The sequence below is a fragment of the Panicum virgatum genome, chromosome 8N (assembly GCF_016808335.1).
Source record: "Panicum virgatum strain AP13 chromosome 8N, P.virgatum_v5, whole genome shotgun sequence".
NCBI classification, from domain to species: Eukaryota; Viridiplantae; Streptophyta; class Magnoliopsida; order Poales; family Poaceae; genus Panicum; species Panicum virgatum.
In genome coordinates this window covers 40,925,280-40,946,603 of record NC_053152.1, presented here as the reverse complement: position 1 = coordinate 40,946,603, position 21,324 = coordinate 40,925,280, and the positions used below count along the sequence as shown (strand labels likewise).

Genomic DNA, 21,324 nt, shown 5'->3' with positions numbered 1-21,324 from the left:
GTCACAGGGGATTTGGCCTCGGGATTTATATGGCGCAACACCCTGGCCGGGCGTGGCGTGCACGCCAGGAACGGCGATGGCTCGTGCCTAGGCCAGACTCGACTGGGACGGCTGCCGTTCGGGGTAGCAGGGCCTCGTGTAGGCTTGGGCCGGCGGAGCAAGAGCAGATCGCAGGGAGGCTCGGCCTTCTCTTTTTTTGTTTGTTTCTTCTATAAGGCCAAGTGAACCAGGCCTCACGTGCTGTGTACAACCAGAATGTTGGTGGGTAAGACTTTGACTCCGTTTGAGTTTTAGTTGAGCACGAGAGAAATCAACGAGATGGGACTGGCTAGCTGGCCCCACGATTTAATAACAAGAGAAAGAGAGCAAGGGAAATACGTGAAGGTGCTCTCCCATGCTGCAACAAAGCGGCCATGGTTCAGGTTTTCGCGACGACGGAGCTTCTCAGCGACGAATCGAGAGCGGCTACTGGTGGTGAGGCTGCGGCACGTCGCGATGATACTCTAGGAAGTCTTGGATTTGGAGGGCGGGCGGAGGAGTCGGTGAATCGGACAGCCAACAGCCGGCGGCGCTCGGCCTCAGCAGGCTGTGGTGGATGAGGGGGATCAGATGGAACTAGTATTTCAGAGCGACGGTGCTGGTCGTCGAAATTGACGGTGATGACAGTGAAATATCATCGAAAAACGCCGAAATCGAGATAAGACTTTGTTTCGAGCATGATTTGATCAAGGTGAAAGATTAGAGAATTGAAAACTCGATGGGCAAACCAAGTTGAATACAGTCCGGAAATAAAAGATAAAAGAATTTCGATCGCTCAGAATATATTTTCAGGCTTATAATAAATCTAGAAAAGTCTAGATAAATCTTTTAATTCAGAAAAATATATCCTAAAAATCTCAAAAATGCCAAGAAAAATCCTGAAGATATTTTGAGACACGAGGAGTCCAAATAAAATATTTGAATCCCATAAAAGAATATTTTAGAACTTTCCATTAAATGGATTCAGCTCTTAGGAAAAAGTGAGAATAAATGCCAGAAAACTCTGGAAAATTCTTGAAATATTCAGAAGATGGATAATTATATTCGAAAATATATTCACAACCCAAAATTGAAATTTTGGGGTGTGACAGTCGGCCTATATCCCGAAAATCATCACAAGCCCTCAAACCTAGGATATGAGAGAGTAGCTATGGACTAGCTATCTCTTTGCAAAACGCCCTAGGAAGCTAAGCGGAAGCAATAACGAGAAACACCCAAACAGCAGTGTCGCTGGATCTGACCGGTCAGACCGCTCGCTCCGACAAGGTCAGACCGGTCGGGCCGGAGTTGATGTTCTAGACTGGTCAGACCGGTTTCTTCGACCGGTCAGACCGCCTCTGTCCAGAGCAGAGTTCCAGCCTACGAACTCGAGGTGATTTCAAAGATTACTCATTCAAATCATCACCAAAAGATCTCAAAATTTGCAAAGAGGTCAAAGTCTAGACAAAAATATGCTTCCATGTCTGAAGACAAAAGAGCCGCGCTTAACGCCAAACGCAGGGAAAACTACCATCGTAAGAAGGCCGAACAACTTGCGGCATCAGGTATCAATGTTACAATTTCCTTATGGCTTATTACCTGCACTTAAAGGATGTTGATTTTGTTTATGGTTTTGCTAATGAGCAGACGTTTCACCCATGGGTGTCATGCCGTTATCTACTCCTACATTCTGTAATAATCCGGTGCAAAATTCAACGACAAACACCATCTTGACACCAACAGGTTAGTTAATGGTTAGCTTGTTTGACATACTTTCAGATATTAGCATATGTTTTACGTGTGAACTATATCATTTGTTCCATCTAATGATCCAGAGCAAGAGCGCTTGGACCGTAGGCGGGAAAAAGCACGGGAAAGGTATTCGCGCATGGACAAAAACCGTAAGGAAGCTATCAACACTAGGAAGAGAAAAAACTACCATTGTCTGCAAGGCGAGAGATTAGCAGAAAATAATAATTCAATTGTTAATAACTCAGGTAAAAAATTAAGTTAAATGCAAAAAATTAGGATATTGTTTTTAAATCAGTTTGCCCCATGATCAAATGTATTTTTATATCCAGGAGTAATGGACGAAGAAACACTTGAAGGTCTTAATATTGTTACTAAATTGCCTTGTATCATGCTTAGTCAATCAGAAATATTGGATGAACTAACCCCGGAAGCTGTTAAAAGGCAAAGAGAGAGGAACAGATACAACAACTTATCTACTTTGGCCAAACAACATAAGATTTCCAAGATAGTTGAAGCCCGTTTGAAGAAAAATAGTATTAATAATACATTAATTGAAGGTACAGTATTAGTACCTTGGTTTATACAAAAAGTATTTCTATATACCATGGCCACGTGTTAATTTGTGTATAATTTTATAGTTAACACGCCTATGAAGCATGTGGATCAACCTTCATTGCAAAGTAGAGTTACACATATTCAAACACGTTCAAGAGGTATTAGTTAAACTATTGTTATTCAACATATGTAATCTATATGCATATGTTTGTGGCATAAATTGTTATTTTAAAAACAATCCACGTGATTTGTTATGGTTTAAATAACATTTTTGTTGTAGACCCTCCATTCAATGGCGAAGCAAATCGAGCTGGAATATGGGAACCAGATGAACCCGACATAGCTTTTCAAGGTGTTTGTTTTGATCACTTTTAATTATTAATTAATCCATTTTTGTTCCATATAAATGTCTATTTTCCTGCTGCATATATAGATCCGGAAGACCTGGAGTGCTTTGAACCTGATGTCCAGTATGGTGATATTCGGTCAATGCATGAGGATCAGGAAAATATACTTTATAATGATAAAGGTGTGCAAATTTAAGTCATATTTGTGTACTGTTTTTTAATTAAAAAATAATGAATTTATTAATTATTATTTGAAATGCAGATGAATATTTCCTTACTCGAAAAGACTCTGATCAAAGCCGGAATACACGTGACCAGTATGAGCAACTTTATCGTGATGTGCCAAAGAAACATCATGTTCTTCGCAAAGTACATAATTGCGAGTATTGTGGAGCTTTTAAATTTCCTGGGGAAGGCCCCGGTTTTTGTTGCAGGCAAGCAAGGGAAGGTCAATATATGTATCTCGGATATACCTAACGAACTTCGTATACTGTTCACAAGTCAAACAGACAAGGATGCCCTATATTTTAGAAACAACATCAGATATTTCAACTCACACTTTGCATTTACAAGTTTTGGAGCAAGTGTTGACCGACACCTTGCCACAGCATCAGGTATACATACATGACTGATCTCATTATATATACCACTTTTTTTAGTAGGATTATGTAACGTGGAAATATTTATTATCTTCACAGGAACTGGTGTTTATGCTTTCAAAGTCCATGGTCAAATTTACCATTGGTTCCTGGTGGTAATGGTCCACGACATATGCAGCTTTATTTTTATGATACAGACGAAAATATGACACATAGAATCAAGCGTTCACCACATCTTGATGCAATGCAAATGTAATCAGAAAGGTGTTGGGTATTCTGCGGACCCATAATCCGTATGTCCATTTATTCAAGCGTTTGGAGGACATTGGAAGTTTACCAGACTATTGCATTGAACTAAATACAAGCATATCGGTAGATCAAAGGAGATATAATGCCCCAGCTGAAAATCAGGTTGCTGCAATATGGGTGGAGGGCAGTGACCAACAACGTTGTTTTGAACAGAGCATATTAATCTATGGAAATGAAGGACGATCGCATTATATAAGAGCATACCATGGATGCTATGATCCTCTAGCGTACCCAGTATTTTACCCAGCTGGTGAAACAGGATGGGAAGTTAAAAAAAATATTATTAGAGTTTGCGCCGATGAAGCGTTTTCCGCGAAAGAAGAGAAATTACACTAGACAGAAAAAAACAGGTTCATAATGGACATAAACCCGCTGCTTTTCATCCTTTATTTTGAAACTTACATTATACATGCTTAATGGACATAAACCTGCTGCCTTTCATCCTTGATTTTGAAACTTACATTACACATGCTTACTTTTGATTTTATATGTATCTTAGTCGTTAGAGAGTTGAGACCAACAACGGGAAACAACGTACTTGGTGATGATCTGGAAGCAGGAGGTGAGCTTCGATCACTTTTGATCAGAGTCTATGTATGTCACGTGATTTAAAGATATTTCCTAAATTGTTAAACCATTAATCATGTTGCAGCTTCTCTTCATGACGCCAGATGTGACAGTGATGATGGTGGTTGCATGGATGATGCTGGTGGTGGTGACGGAGGTGTTCTGTGTAGCCTCATCTTCTGATATTTTCAAATCTTCTCGAATTCCTGCTGCCTCACCATTATAATTGTTTTTTCAGAACGAAGGGGTTCACGTTTTCATGTTAGCGCACGGGAGTACTACTGTTATATGTTGCAAATACGTGATGGGGTGTTTGTCATATTTTTCTACGGTGGGCGACTTTTTCAGCCGTGGTTAGTTGACATGTACATCAAGGTGGAATCTATGCGCCTTGATTGGCATGCACGCCCGGAGAATCAAGCTATTATACACGCTGACCTTTACCAGGTTAGTAATCACTTCCTAAAAATGTTCATAAAGGGGAAACTCAAAGATTTAGAAACAAATACACGTATGGTCATGCTAGAGAAGTGAGTATTGTAGGAAGAATAAACACCAATCCTAAATGTGATAAATGTCACTTGCAAAAAAGAAAAATAAAAGGAAAGAAAAGGTCGGCACACAGTCACATACCGTTAGCATTGCTCTTCTTTGGTCCTTAGGCTGATGCAAACCAACATATAGTGGTTTACAGTGCTTACAGAAAAATAAAGCAATAAGCAGTCCTTGTTTAGCCTTGTGATCGTGACGTATAGGCTTTTGTGATGAAAAGATGGACTCTCATCAACGGCTTGGGCCTTGGGAAGCGTTTGGCTTTTGGAATGGGTTGTTGCTCGATCAATTTCAATTTGGAACTGAATTTTGTGGATCTGGACCCCGATCCCACCCACCCCCTCCCCAAATCCAACCCAACCCAAATTATATCTGAACAGTTTTTAAAATGGCTGACTTTAAAAAGTCGACATGATTATTGTGGCCCCTAGCAAGCAAAAAATTGTTTGTGGTGAAAAATGATTTATTCTGGTTGACATCTACTCCCTCCGTCCAAAAAAAAAAGTTATTCTTGGGATTCATTCGTTTTTATCGCTGATAGGCGCTGTTGAGCCTGAGGGCGACGAAAAATTTTCTGACATGCGGGTCATCTGTTTTTCAAATGACTAACAACGTGGTGATTGATAACACAGGGTATTGTGGATACACTTGCTGCTGGAGAAGTGAACGCAGCCTATGCAGGAAAGAGAGTGGTGTTATCTAAAAGTTTTCCAGGAAGTGATCGTGATGTGTCCTGTAGGTTTATGGATGCAATGGCATTGGTCGCACGGTATGGAAAACCAGATTACTTTGTTACCATGACATGCAACCCGCAATGGCCTGAAATTATTGAACAGCTATTACCTAGTCAAACACCACAAGATAGACCTGACATTGTCGCTAGGGTTTATCACGCAAAACTGATTGATCTACAAGATTTTCTGATAACAAAAGAGTTCTTTGGGAAGGTTGCAGCTTGGGCACATGTTACTGAGTTTCAAAAAAGAGGTCTACCACATGAACATTTTTTGCTGATTATGGACAGCAGTGCCAAGCTTAGTGGTCATGATGCATTTGATAAATATATATCTGCAGAGCTTCCTGATGAGAAGAATTATCCTTTGCTGCATCGTCTTGTATGTAAGCATATGATGCACGGACCATGTGGTATTCTCAATCCTAAATGTCCTTGCATGGTTGATGGACAGTGCCGATTCAACTACCCCCGTGAGTTTTGCGAAGCTACCCAGCAGGGCAAAGATGCATACCCTATTTATAGGAGACATCAGGACGGTAACCAGGTTCGTATCAGGAACAAGTGGCTAGATAACAGATGGGTAGTGCCATATAATCCCACGTTACTCATGTGATACAACTGTCATATTAATGTTGAGGTGTGCTACAGTATCAAAGGTGTCAAATATTTGTATAAGTACATCTATAAAGGGAGTGGTTGTGCTTCTTTCAGTGTTGGTCCTGGTGGTAACTCTGATTTAGATGTAAATGAGATCAAGCAGTATCGGAAAGCTAGATGCATTACTGCAATAGAAGCAGTTTACAGATTATATCGGTTTCCTATATACTCAATGAACCCACCTGTCCTGCAAAAGCAGGTCCATATGCCTGGTATGCACATGGTTCCATTTAAGGAAAATGAAAATTTGGAGGACGTTGTCAAATGTTCGAGTTCCCAAAGGTCTATGCTTACTGAATATTTTTGCACAAATCGTGATGACCCGAATGCACACAAGTTTCTATACAGGGAGTTCCCAGAACACTACACATGGAACAGTTCAAAAAAAGCGGTGGCAAAAAAGAAAAAGAAGATTTCAGATTGGCAGGCTGGTGTATGCCCACCCGGCAGAAGGCGAAAGGTATTATCTTCGAGTACTTCTAAATCACGTGAGGGGTGCAACTTCATATGAATCTCTCCGTAAAGTTCGGGGCCTGTTGTGTTCAGCTTTCAGAGAGGCATGTGAGGTCATGGGACTTGTTGAAACTGATAAAAGTTTGGATGATGCATTGACTGAAGCTACAACTTTTAAGATGCCATACGCTCTGCAAAGGTTGTTTGCTACTATTATTGTTTTCTGTGAGTATACTAATATTCGAGCTCTATGGGATAAGCATTTTGAAGCTATGGCGGAAGATTATCGTCGTGGCAATGGGTCTTCAACAAATGTTGAGCAGTTGGTTCTCAGAGATGTCTCTGATATCGTCTCATCTATGGGTAAAGATATCCGAAGCTACGGACTTCCAGAGTTGCATGTATCAACAGGTAAACAATTGAAATTGATGCTATGTTTCTTGTTGGATTGTCAGTACACATCTATACTAATGGGATCATGTCAATGTAACTAAACTGTTGCTTTTCTGTAGATGAAATATCTAGAGACTACTTCAGAGAACTTAATGAGGAAAGGAAAATTGGATTTGATCCCATGGACTTGGAAATTATTCCAGCGCTGAATAAAGAACAAAGGTCCGGTTTTGATATGATACTATCACACGTTCTTAGTGGGAAAGGCAATGTTTTTTTTTGTGGATGGTCCTGGTGGCACCGATAAAACATATTTATATAAAGCATTGCTCGCCAAGCTGACTGGAAGACTCTCTTCTCCTGAGTCGTCTCAGCATAGCCGGTCCCAAGCCCGGATAAAGGAGGAGGGTTGCGTTAGGTTTTGGCAAACCAGCATAAAAAATAGCTACTCTAATGGATTTGAAACCCACAAGAAACTCATTGGAGCGTAACCCTCTTAGTGACGCGCTACATCGGAACCCGGGTGTGGTGATAAATGAGCAAGGGCCGGGTCGCCATCCCCCCAAGGGCGCGTCGTATCGTGACCTGGGTACGATGATAAGTGAGCAAGGGTAGGGTCGTCACCTGAATGGCGCGCTACATCTACGCCCGGGTGTAGTGAAAAATGAGCAAGGGTCTTCGCACTTCTCTCGATGGGTGTGAAGGGTAAGGAAGCCAGCCGAGCCAACTAGGATTCGTATAGGTAGCTGGAACGTAGGGTCCCTAACGGGTAAGTTGTGAGAGCTAGTTGATGCAGCAATTAGGAGGCGTGTAAATATTCTATGCGTTCAGGAGACTAAATGGAAGGGCCAGAAGGCGAAGGAGGTTGAGGATACTGGCTTCAAGCTTTGGTACACGGGAGCAACTCCGGGTAGGAATGGTGTAGGCATCTTGATTGATAGGAGCCTTAAGGATGGAGTCGTAGAGGTTAGAAGGCAAGGCGACCGGATTATCCTAATCCGGTTGGTAGTTGGAGATTCGGATTTGAATGTGATCAGTGCCTATGCCCCTCAGGTAGGCCTTAGTGAGAACACCAAGATGCAGTTCTGGGAAGATCTAGATAGCATGGTTAGTACCGTGCCTATCAGCGAGAAACTCTTCATAGGAGGAAATCTCAACGGCCATATGTGTGCGACTAATGTAGGGTTCGAGCGAGTGCACGGGGGTTTTGGGTATGGTAGCAGGAGTCAAGAGGGAGAGGATGTGTTGAACTTCGCGTTAGCCTACGACTTGTTGATAGCGAATACTGTGTTTAAGAAGAGGGAATCCCATCTTGTGACGTTTCGTAGTGGACAACACTCGAGCCAGATCGACTTTATCCTTGCTAGGAGGGAGGATAGACGTGATTGCTTAGATTGTAAGGTGATACCTGGGGAGTGTGTTGTCCCTCAACACAAGCTTGTGGTGGCGGACTTTCGTCTTCGGGTACGTGTCCACCGGGACAAACGTGCCAAGATTGCGAGAACAAAGTGGTGGAAGCTTAGAGGGAAAGCGGCACAAGCGTTTAAGGAAAGGATGCTAGGTGAGGGGCCTTGGGAAGAAGGAGAAGACGCAGATGACATGTGGCTAAAGATGGCAGCATGTGTTTGGAAGGTGGCCTCAGAGGTGTTTGGCGTGAGTAGGGGAGGCAAACAGGAGGGGAAAGACACCTGGTGGTGGAACGACGAGGTGCAAAGGGCTATTAAGGAGAAGAAGGAGTGTTTCAAGCGTCTCCACCTTGACAAGAGTGCAGCCAACATCGAGGGCTATAAATTAGCGAAGAGAGTTGCAAAGCGAGCTGTGAGTGTAGCAAAGGGTAAGGCGTATGATGACCTGTATCAGCAACTAGGCACGAAAGAAGGGGAGAAGGACATTTATAGGATGGCTAGGATCCGCGAGCGGAAGACAAGGGACATCAACCAAATCAAATGTAATAAGGATGGGACAGATCGACTGCTAGTGAAAGATGAGGAGATCATGGATAGATGGAGAGTGTACTTCGACAAGTTGTTTAATGGGGAGAGTGAGAGCCCTACCCTTGAGTTAGATGACTCTTTTGACGATACCAATAGATGTTTTGTGAGGAGAATTCAGGAGGTAGAGATCGGGGAGGCTTTGAAGAGGATGAAGGGAGGTAAAGCGATGGGCCCTGATGGTATTCCCATTGAGGTGTGGAGATGCCTAGGAGATAGAGCAATAATATGGTTAACTAAGCTTTTTAATCTCATTTTTCGGTCAAACAAGATGCCGGAAGAATGGAGGAGAAGTATATTAGTACATATCTTCAAAAACAAGGGCGATGTTCAAAGTTGTACTAACTATCGTGGGATTAAGCTGATGAGCCATATGATGAAGCTTTGGGAGAGGGTTATCGAGCATCGCCTAAGAAGAGTGACAAGTGTGACCCAAAACCAATTTGGGTTCATGCCTGGAAGGTCAACCATGGAGGCGATTTTCTTAATACGACAATTGATGGAGAGATATAGGGAGCAGAAGAAGGACTTGCACATGGTCTTCATTGACCTTGAGAAGGCATATGACAAAGTACTGAGAAATGTCATGTGGTGGGCTTTGGAGAAGCACAAAGTCCCAACTAAGTACATTACCCTCATTAAGGATATGTACAAGGATGCGACGACGTTTGTCCGGACATGTGATGGCAACACCACTGACTTTCCTATTAACATAGGCCTACACCAGGGGTCAGCATTGAGCCCTTATTTATTTGTTTTAGTGATGGATGAGGTCACAAGGGATATACAAGGTGAGATCCCTTGGTGTATGCTCTTTGCTGATGATGTGGTGCTAGTTGACGAGAGTAGGGCAGGGGTTAATAGGAAGTTAGAGCTGTGGAGACGCACGTTAGAGTCGAAAGGGTTCAGACTTAGTAGGACCAAGACCGAGTACATGATGTGCGATTTCAGCGCGACTAGGCATGAGGGGGGGACGTTAGTCTAGATGGGCAAGTGGTGATCCAGAATGATACTTTTCGGTATTTAGGATCGGTGCTACAAAAGGATGGCGACATTGATGAAGATGTTAGGCATAGAATTTCAGCTGGCTGGTTGAAATGGCGACAAGCTTCTGGCATCCTTTGTGACAAGAGGGTGCCACAAAAGCTAAAAGGTAAATTCTATAGGACAACAATTCATCCGGCGATGTTATGCGGTGCTGAATGTTGGCCTACAAAAAGGCGACATGTCCAGCAACTGAGTGTAGCAGAGATGCGGATGTTGCGGTGGTTTTGCGAGCACACAAGGAGGGATAGAGTCCAAAACGAAGTTATTCGGGATAGGGTCGGGGTGGCACCAATTGAGGAGAAACTTATCCAGCATCGGCTGAGATGGTTTGGACATGTCCAACGAAGGCCTCCTGAGGCGCCGGTGCGTAATGGGGTTCTTGAGCGGGTCGATAATGTAAAGAGGGGTAGAGGTAGACCTAAACTGATGTGGGATGAGTCGGTTAAGAGAGGCCTTAAGGATTGGAATATCTCTAAAGAGATAGCTTTGGATATGAGCGCTTGGAGACTAGCTATCAATGTGCCTGAACTTTGAACTTATTTCTTTCGGGTTTCATCTCTAGCCTACCCCAACTTGCTTGGGAAAAAAAGGCTATGTTATTGTTGTTGTTGTTGTATTGCTCGCCAAGGTGCGATCTATGGATCTGATCGCGGTTGCAACTGCCACATCTGGGATTGCAGCTTCTATAATGCATGGTGGTCGCACGGCTCACTCGAGATTTAAGATCCCAATCAAGATTTCTGATAACGCAGTGTGTAATTTTACGAAACAAAGTGGTACTGCTGCTTTAATGTGTGCTGCATCTTTGATTATTTGGGATGAAGTTGGCATGACAAGGAGAGAAGCAGTCGAGACACTAGATAGAACACTTCAAGATATAATGGGTTCGTGCTCACCCTTTGGTGGAAAGGTCATGGTTTTTGGAGGAGATTTTAGGCAGGTTCTACCAGTTGTCCCGAGGGGGACCAGAGCTCAGATCACTGACGCCACCCTACAACACTCATATCTATGGGAAAAATACACAAGATATACCTCATTAAAAATATGAGAGCTCAAAATGATATATGGTATTCTGAGTTCTTGTTACGGATTGGGAATGGCACGAAAGTATCTTGTCAAAATGACTATGTCCAGCTCCCAGATTACATCATCATCGAGTACAAATCAGAGGAATCTCTTGACAGACTAATTGAGTGTGTATTTCCAAATATTACCAAATTCTATACTTCTCGTGATTACATGAGTGAACGAGCAATCCTATCTACAAGGAATGAGCATGTAGATGCTCTGAATTCACGTATGATTTCTGTTTTTCCAGGTAAGGAGAAGATATTTTATAGTTTTGATTCTATTGATGATGATTCAAATAACAATTACCCACTTGATTTTCTGAACTCCATAACGCCTAATGGCTTGCCTCCACACGAGTTAAAGGTCAAGAAGAATTGTCCTATTATACTACTTCGAAATCTTGATCCTCACAATGGTCTTTGTAATGGTACACGGTTAGTAGGAAGGGCTTTTGAAGATAATGCAATAGATGCTGAAATCGTCAATGGACAGCATCATGGAAAGAGGGTTTTCATTCCAAGAAACCTGCCCTTCAAGTTCAAACAGAAGCAATTTCCAATCAGGCTGAGTTTTGCTATGACTATTAACAAAGCACACAATTCCAATTGTGGGTATCTATCTACCAGAGCCTGTATTTGCACATGGACAGTTATATGTTGCCCTTTCAAGAGGTGTGTCCAGGCAGACGACATGGATTTTGTTTAGACCTAGGGGCGGACCCAGGGCCCTGGCGACCCTGGGCACGTGCCCGGGCTCCTGTCGCCAACTCGCCATACCACCAGAGAGTCCGTGTGTGGGTTGGAAGAGAATTGCTGTGCGTTGACCACCACGAGAGAGGCAAGTCAAATTAGCTGGTGCGTGGGTGTAGACTTGTCCCAGGCTCCGCTTGATTCCTGGGTCCGCCATTGTTTTGACCTAACAATGAAGTTGACCCATCTGGTAAAAGGACAAAAATATTGTATATAGGGATGTGTTAGAAGCACGGTAAAAGCAAACGTTACATTGCCATAATGACCAGCCGAATGCTTTGGAAGGGTCAACGTGCATTGCTACTTATACAAACAATTTATTTTGTAATAAAGTTTAATGTGTTTACTGCTCCTTTACATGCGCCTAAATTTGACAAATCAACACATAGTGTTACTATTTTTATTTTCATATAGCTATTGAATTAATACAATTTATTTTTTAAACTAAATGTTGTACTGTGCAATTAGCATACATTCACGACCAAAAAAACAACATTGTTTACTTTAAGTTAAATAAATTAAATCACCATGACTACGAAAAAATGCCTTTGGGAGGGGCAAGGGCCAATCAGGCTCAACCCATGGGGGACCCAAGATGATGGGCTTTATTCCTTTTCTGATGCTGCAACAGAAAACTAACTGTGAAATTCATACTGTTTGATGAGCCCACTTGCCTGTTAGCTAACAGTTGTTTTCATCTTCAGAATGTTGCATATGGATCTTGCATATTCGAAGCCGTGATTCAGTTCCATTTTTCTTTCTGAACAACTGTTTCAGATTACTTCATTTCAAAGCAAGCCACCTTCAGCTCCAGAGGTTTTCAGTCAATTGCTTAGCAAAAGCAAATTCAGGGTTTCAGACCATCCTGAATTACAGACGAAAAATTAATGCGATAGAAAGAATTGTCTCAGCAGATTGATCGTGTAACCAAGGAAACTGTACGTATAAAACAGCAAAATGGTCCCTGTGTTCATTCAATTCGCGGCCTCTGCTAATTTCATTGCCAGATCCAACGTATAGGATCCCCATCCCCACATCATTTTCAGTTTGAATGCTAAAAGCAACTGCGGACCTGCAGTGATTGCAGTCGACTACCTCTCTCTGTATACCAATACAGATCAATCTTTAGAGCACTGGACAGGTGATTGCCTGTACAAGGAAGCAAAGACGGTATTTACGAACTGTGCTCGTGCTGGCAGTTGAAGAGGATGGTGTTGTGAAAACGACGGGTTCCTGCATTATTCTCATCTCTCTCAGGACTCAGTAAATGTAGAGCTCTTCAAACGTTGCTGAAATTTTAGTTGATGACACATCGTCTCAACTCCTTTCCAACTTCAATATTTCAAACAATATCATTTGCAACTTCAATGTTTCTCTCCAGGCTTAAGAGATACTAACCTATGTCATTTTGTTCATATTTTGATGGTTAGTTCAATAAATGTAATTGCACCTGCATCATTTTTTTTTACAGCTAATCATATACGCACACATAATACCTCAATCATTGATCATTTACTTTGTTTTGACCCAATTAGTCATTGATGGAATTTGGGAAACGCAACTGATCCAGCATGTCTACTTCACATTGTTTACTTTAATTTAAATAAATTAAATCACCATGACTACAAAAAAAAAAGCCTTTGGGTGGGGTAAGGGCAAATCAGCCTCAATTCTGGATGGAGCCAGGCGAGCCCAAAACCCACAGCCCAACACCAGAAGGCACGGATGGACAGTGACAAGTTAGCAAGTTTGGGAATTTCGAAACAGCATTCAGCATCAGAGATTACTAGCAGGTACCCCCGTGCTTCGCACGGGGCACCAAGCTGGAAATATAGCGCATTATATGATTATAGATGGAAGCAATGAAAGAATACATAAAAAATAACTGGATTCTATAGTGGCTGCATCTTTTCGGAATAGATACATTAAAAAGATATAAGGCTACATATATACATATGCCAGTAGAAGGACCGTGTAATGTCCAGAGTCAGTTTGGAGAAAGTAGTTCCATGGCATTGTTATGTTATGGAGTAACGGAAAGAAAAATGAAGTGCAGAAAGATGTAGAAACCACATGCTTAGTTTTGTCTATGTGACTGTTGAAGCCAGAATACAACCCATACGTGTGGTTGTACTCCTGCACGTAATCTCTGTATATGGAAAAGAAAATAATCAATGGGTTGTATGTTTCAAGAACAAAAGTTAATTTATTTAAAGGACAGCAACAAAAGTTATTTGGAATTAGAAGCCTTATAGTAAGAGGTTGAACATTCTGTATTTAAAGAACAATGAAATTATACGGACACCTTATTGAAATGTAGGAATGGTCACACTACCTATAGTATTTTAGACTGCACGGGCAAAATAAAGAGCTTGCAGAAAATACCTCAAGCATTGGGACAGTGTTCAATGTGTAAACAGTTTTAAGAGTGTGTGTGTGGGGGAGGGGGGGGGGGGGTCAGAGGCATTATAAATTTATATACTGCTGCTCCAGGCCTGCTGATATGATTAAATCATCCTCAGATTTGTAGGAGTACAAATGTGTAGAAGGTAAGCTGTACTGCGAGGGAACCCAAAAAACAGAAACATATTGTAGTCTCATAAATACCACACGACTTACTAATTGAAAGATGTGTAGGAATGTCCAAGATCATATGAGATAGCTAGAGAGAAGGATAAGTCAGTTTATCAACATACCTATAGCATCGAAAGTTAAGGAAAAGTCAAAATGCACTAAACAAAATACTTGGAGATATAAAACTGACATTGTGGAGGATATTGGAACTTACTGTATCTAAATGCATTGAGCGGCAATAGCAAGGTATAACACATAAGTCCATCCATAGGAGCATTAGGATACATTACACGCTACTGAAGCATTGAGCAAGAAGTTTTTCTTCTAGATAACACTATAGCTGCAAATGTAAAGAGATGCTTAAGCATTGACCGAAAAGTATTTTTTTAGTTAGCACTATATCTGCAAATGAGAAGAGATGCTTTGTTGTAGTCAGGTAAGGTCATATATGTAACAATTGTAGATGAACTCTAATATTGCAGGAATACATATTACTTTACATCGTAACTTTACATCCAAAATACAAACTTCAGTGTCGAAGAAGGGCTATGTGAAGCTGAGCATGTCAGAACCCAGAATAATGACTCAGCCAATCAAGATGGTCTGTTTCGCATGTTTAGAATTGAGTTCAGTTTGAAAATAATAAATGTATGTATGGAATAGAGATCATAAAAATTCAGAATGAAGGGCACATACAGTTACTTCGTCAACTAAAAAGTTTCACTGCACTCTAAAAATATAAATGAAAAACAAAGTAATATCGTACAGTTAGAAGCTAAAATAGGATATTTTTCATAACAGCTTCCATTGTAGAAGTACGGAAATATAGCACACCAACAAATGAGTAGCATCCAATCATAGGAAAGGCAAAAATAGCTGTTACTAGAGACAACATTTATATACCAATTGTTACTTGGTTCAGAGAACAGAGATAAGTATGTGGTATGCAGGCAGGATCATTGTTGACTTGGTTCAGAGATAAGTATGTGGTGTATATAAAAACGTACCAAAATAATATGAAAATGCCCTTGCATTTCGTAGGCTGAGCACCTGTGTGGAGTAGTGCCAATTAGAAGAGAAGACAGTATGAAAACCATTCTATTATACATAAGAAATAATATCTGCAATCATTGGTTCGCAATTTGGATGCTTTGTTTGGCACATCAATACATGGTGCATGGACGAAAAAGGTTTTTACATGCTCGACAACACTGAAGACAATGTGATTTTCAAGTTGGATGCATGCATCATAATAATAGTATTTAATAGTATTTAGTGGCAGTCCAAATTACCGGTGGGGAGAGGAAGAGGCAAGACGAGCCGCCAGTTGAGCCAGACGCTGGGAAGGCTGGCCGTGCCGTGGAGCAGAGCCGCGTGGAGATGGAGAGATGGTGCACCGAGCAGATCCGCCAGCACTGAGCATGGACGAAAAAGGTTTTTACATGCTCGACACTGAAGACAATGTGATTTTCAAGTTGGATGCATGCATCATAATAATAGTATTTAATAGTATTTAGTGGCAGTCCAAATTACCGGTGGGGAGAGGAAGAGGCAAGACGAGCCGCCAGTTGAGCCAGACGCTGGGAAGGCTGGCCGTGCCGTGGAGCAGAGCCGCGTGGAGATGGAGAGATGGTGCACCGAGCAGATCCGCCAGCACGGCCGGTCGGCGAGTACATCGCTGACCAGGACCAGGGGAGGGGAAGGGGCGACAAAGCAGGGGCGAAGGCACCGATGCAACGTGGCCCTGAGGCGTCAGGGCGGTGCCGCGCCGCGCGTCCGGCGTCGCAGACGGCCGAGGTTGCAGCAACGGCAGAGGCCTCCATGGCGCCGCGAGGGGGGGAGGGCGTCGGCGCCGGTGCGCCGCCTGACCTTGGACAGACACGACACCGAGCGGAAGCAGTTGCGGCGCGAGGGAGAGGCGGAGCAGGCATGGGGCGCGAGGGAGAGAGGCAGGGGAAGCAGATGGCGGCGGATGCGCGCCTCGTGCCGCGCTAGACGGGGCTGCTGCGATGGCGGCGGAAGCGGAAGGGCAGCACGGGGTTGTGGGTCGCGTTTTTTGCGGAGGGCCCGAGGGATTTTTTGTTTTGCCGTATAGGGGGCGGGGACTGGATGGGTCACGGACATCGTGGAAGTTTCGTTGGAGGCGGCGATCTGCACACCGTGGATGCGGGATCGAAGGGCTAAGCAAAACAGGCGACGTGGCTGGCTGAGGGAAGAGTTTTGGTATACAGAAATAGAGAATATGGTAGATAAGCATGTACAAGGAACCTTGTGTTGGCGAGGTGGGATAATTCCCACATCCAACACTACTGCGCGCATTACTCCTGAGTAACGGGCCACGGATGCCAACCCAGTCCGGCCCAGTTAGCTTCGCGGACGCGGCGACGCATGCATAGCGGAACGTCGTATGCCCATACGTCGCTGGCTGCGTGCGCAAGGCCAAAGCGTACGTATATAGCAAAATATTTTTGGAATCTCTTTAAAAGTGTCTCACGATCGTTTCCTTGATTAAATAAATAATTTTGAAATATCTTTAAAGAAAGGCTGGAACAGTAGTTTTCTTGATTAAATAAATAAATACTTTCCTTGATGGCACACTATCTCACGGTCGTGAGATATTAGAAGTTTTCAAATTTCCTTAAATATAATGGCAGAAAACCTACCTAATCATGACAATAATATTAAATGTTGACCAAAAAAATTACTTTCTAATTTAAAACCGGACAAATCTCTTTACAAATGTATTGACAAGTTACGTCATAGTATGGCCTATATATAAATGAGAATGCACAATGCAAATCATGCTTGACCGTTGTACAACGTTCAAACGACCACAACATTCTAAACAGGATGATCTCGTCGGCATCCTTCGTCTCTTTAGACGTTGCCATGACTTACCCCCATGGCACTGAGATTGGCGTCATTGCTGTTGTAGGCTTGTAGCCTCTGTAGGTCCATGGATTTTTGTTGAATACGGGAAATATGCTTGAAGGATACAAGGTTAGGAATTTGCATTAGTTTGTTCTCGTCATTCATAATTTTTATATTGTTGTCCTAATATTTTCAATAGTATTAAATCTGGATGACTAAACAACGTGTTTTTTTGTAGCCGAATTGCTTTCCTACGTGTTTTATGTGATTATCGAGACTGAAATTCTGCACAGTTCGTTGATGCAGATGTTAAGAATCACTTTGTGATGGCTACGAGAGTTCGTGTCAATAGGGACAAATGTATCTACTATAATCTTTTTCACATACCGGCGCTATCACTGTTGGAGAAACGCTTATCGGTACCAGCACGTTAGTGCCGGTCACAAGGGAGCCGGCACTAACGTGTATCTACAGTACACCACAGTCACTTTAGTACCGGCTATTCTCTACAGCCGGCACTAAAGTGTCACCCCCAACGGTCAACAGCCTGCCCCCTAACGGTCAGAGCCAATTTAGTGCCGGCTGGAGCCTCCAGCCGGCACTAACTTGGCATGGTGCAGGTTAGTGCCGGCTTAAAGGTCCAGCCGGCACTAACTGTCTACAGTTTGTGCCGGCTGAAATAACTGGCCGGCACTAAGTTGCCCCGTATATACTGCCCCCCACTTCTTCCCCAGCCCGACCCATCCATTTGGCCGAGCTTCTCCTCTCAACCATGGCGTGTTAGAGGGGAGGTGCTGCCCATTTTCTTCAAAATTTGTGAGGATTTCGCCCATCCAAGTGCATTAAAGGTTAGCAGCTTCTTCCACTCTTCTTTCACAGTGTTTATTCTTTTGTTTCATGCTTTCTAGGTAAAGAAAATAGTGATTTTAAGGTTGAGGAACAATGAGCATAATTTTTCAATTTGTTCATTAATTTGAATAAAATAGAATTGATTTATTGTGTTTTAGAGAAGGATTACTATATAGTTTGAGTATGACACATTTAGATTATTTTTTTTGAATTATTTCATGGGGACATGTCTATATGTTATTATGCAAAATTTTAAGGATGAGGGAAAATGAACATGATTTATCAATTTGTTCATTAATTTGAGCAAGGTAGAATTATTTGTTGTTTTTTTAGAGAAAGTTAACTATATAGTTTGACTATCACATATTTAGAATGATTTTTTCGAATTATTTCATGGTGACATGTGTATATATTATTGTGTCAATTTATTTTGCTATTTACTTTAGGTTTACTAGATAGGTGGCCTATGACACATTTACAATTTGTTTTCGAAATACTTCATAGTAACTTGTTTTGATATATGTAGAATTGATTTTTGTTTTTATACGGTAATTAATTACAGATGGACCGGCAATGGATGCACGGCAGCCGGAGCACCTCGGCGTGGATTCAGGGTTTAGATTCTTTTCTCAAGGCGGCAATGGCAATGGATGCACGGCAGCCGAAACGGCACATAGTTCTTCCAGGTAAAAGAAAAGTTGTTGGAGTCGAGAATATTTCGGACAATTCGGAAGATTATGACCAGATTGATGACCTTCCTCCATTCTCAGTTGACGTTGACCCCAGCATCCTCTTATCCAAAGAGGACACGCCATTACTTACGCCGTGATCACATCCAAGGCACTTTCATCAAAAGGAAGATTATCAATGTTCCAGTAGATAATGATGATGAGTAGTACTTTTATATAAATTATATATTGTATTTTCTCATTAAGTGATGTAATGTAACGCACCGCGTCGTATTTGTCTCAATTCTCGATACTATTCGTCCAATTAGGACACAATATCATCTTCAGATAATATTATATTTTTGCATGGTATAAATATTATTTACTTTCGCTAATTTTGCATTACTAGGAGTGTTGAAACATTAAATTACAAACAAATAATCAAGTAATTTGCGAATTGATTACATCATTGTATAGGCTATTACTGAAAAGACTTTTGAATATTTTTGCATGGATCAATCTGAAATTTTTTTGATTTATTACGAATAATAGAAACATATACATATATAAACCCTATAAGCTACACATAATTGATAATGGTTTCATATTCGTGTATTTACTTCAAAACGAAATGTTTTCAATTTATTGTGTTGATATAATTAATAATATGCTAAAAAAAATTAAGATATATTTTTTTTCTATATTATTCTAATTTTTAAGCCTATTACGAATAAATTAATCAATATTAAAAGTTTATTGTAAAAGAGAATTGATAGGGCAAATTTTTTGTTCCCGCCGGATGGAGCACGTTAGTGCCGGCTGGTAAAACGAGCCGGTACTAACTTTGCACGTTAGTACCGGCTGGCTTTACCAGCCGGCACTAACCTGTACTGCTGACGTCATCGAGGGCACATTAGTGCCGGCTGGCCTTGCCAGCCGGCACTAACCTTACCACAGCCCCCCACTATTCCCCTTCCTTCTCTCCAACGCCTCCAATTTCAGATCGACGTCGTGGGTGTGCCCCTGCTCCCGCGCTCGCCCGCCTGCGCCGCTGCCACCGCCGTCCCCGGCCGCGCGTTGGTCCCCGGCCGGCCCTCGCCCAACGAGCTCTGCCGCGCGTCGCGTCTTCATCGTGCCCCGCGGTGCCGCACGCCTCATCGTCCTTGCGTCCCCCGCGTGCGCTGCGCCAGCGCCTCGTCCCCGGCGGCCCCGACGCGACGCCTGCCCCCGCCGCCCCGGATCCTTGAGGTCGTCCTCGCGTCCCCTGCCGCGCCGGCGCCTCGTCCTCGGCGGCCGCCTCGACGCTCTGCCCCGGCCGCCGCCCGGCCCCAACCTCGCTCGTCGCCACCGTCCCCGGCCGGCCAGCTGCCCCCGCGCCGCCTCGGCTTCGCCGTCCTTGGGCCCGCGCCGCCCCTCGCCGCGCCCGGTCCGCGCTGCCGCCCCTCGCCGCGCCCGGTCCGCGCTGCCGCCCCTCCTCGTCCCCGTCAACTTCCCGGCCGCGCCCTGCAAGGTGATATATTAATCTACTAAACTTCTACATGATAGTAATTTAATTTAATTCAAAATTTAACACTCATTTGTCTGGTCATGTATTGGCTAGTGTCAAAGTTTCTAGGACATCAGTTTTGCAGGCTCAGTTTTGTTTCATATACATTTTATTTTTTTGTACTAGCTAAAATTTTCTTTGAGATCAATTTTGTACTTCTTAATCTTAACTGATGTTGTATCACCTGGCTACTATTGAAATACATGATCTATGCGGTAATGCGGAGTGCATGTTCACTAAACGGTCAAATTCCAAGATAAAGCATCGCTTCACATCTTCTTTAGTTGGCTTGCAGCCACACCTATCCCTCCTTGAGGTTAGGTCCGAGAATTTTGTGTAGGTGTAATGCAGGATAGCAGCCTCCTCCAATTTGATTTCGCTACAAAAAAAATAAAAGAAAAAGAAATAGGTGAATAAACTATCTGGTTGAAACAGACAGAAATTTGTTGAGTGCAGATTTGTTTTAGAAAAATGTCAGCATATTCAGATGTCTTACTTTGGGGTTTTCATGTAATTATGCCATCTATGAGCACCATTGGGACGCAAATGCTCCTGAACCCTTGCAGCTGATTTTCCATTACCATAAGTGAGGAAGTAATTTGGATTACCACGTGTTGCTTCTTTGTATAGGCCAAAGTATGTATCCTTTGGGAGATGATCGTAATTTTTCTTAAACATTGAAACCTGCACGCATAAAACTTGGTGAAAATTTATGCTATGATTTCTTGTGCCATCTGCAAGTGTCGTCTTCTCCAGATTTACCATTACAAATTCCAAATTTCTGAATTATATAGGATTCGATATGCTGATCTTGTTGTTATCTTCCATTTGCCCTATGCCCTTTTGATTAACATAATAGGTATAGCTCAAAGTAGCACTATCAATAGGGTAGTAGTAGTTTTGATTGCACATGTGGTAGTTAATGAGCATTTTAACTTGATCTTAACGTTTTGGGTCAGTTCTGAAGCACAATCATATCTGCAGGATAAAAAAACAAAATAACATTTTTTAGACTTCACA

General features: G+C 42.5%; 1 long non-coding RNA gene and 1 pseudogene across 1 annotated transcript; one reads left to right on the top strand and one right to left on the bottom strand.

Moving 5' to 3' along the window:
* The first annotated feature begins 1,906 nt into the window (after positions 1–1,906).
* On the top strand, positions 1,907–9,650 carry LOC120685062 (annotated as a pseudogene).
* Positions 9,651–13,671: 4,021 nt separating this feature from the next.
* Positions 13,672–14,702, bottom strand: LOC120685974. The gene is made up of 2 exons (XR_005679910.1): positions 14,416–14,702; positions 13,672–13,945 (listed from the first exon to the last, which is right to left on the bottom strand). It is a non-coding gene; the product is annotated as an uncharacterized LOC120685974 (long non-coding RNA).
* Positions 14,703–21,324: the final 6,622 nt, after the last annotated feature.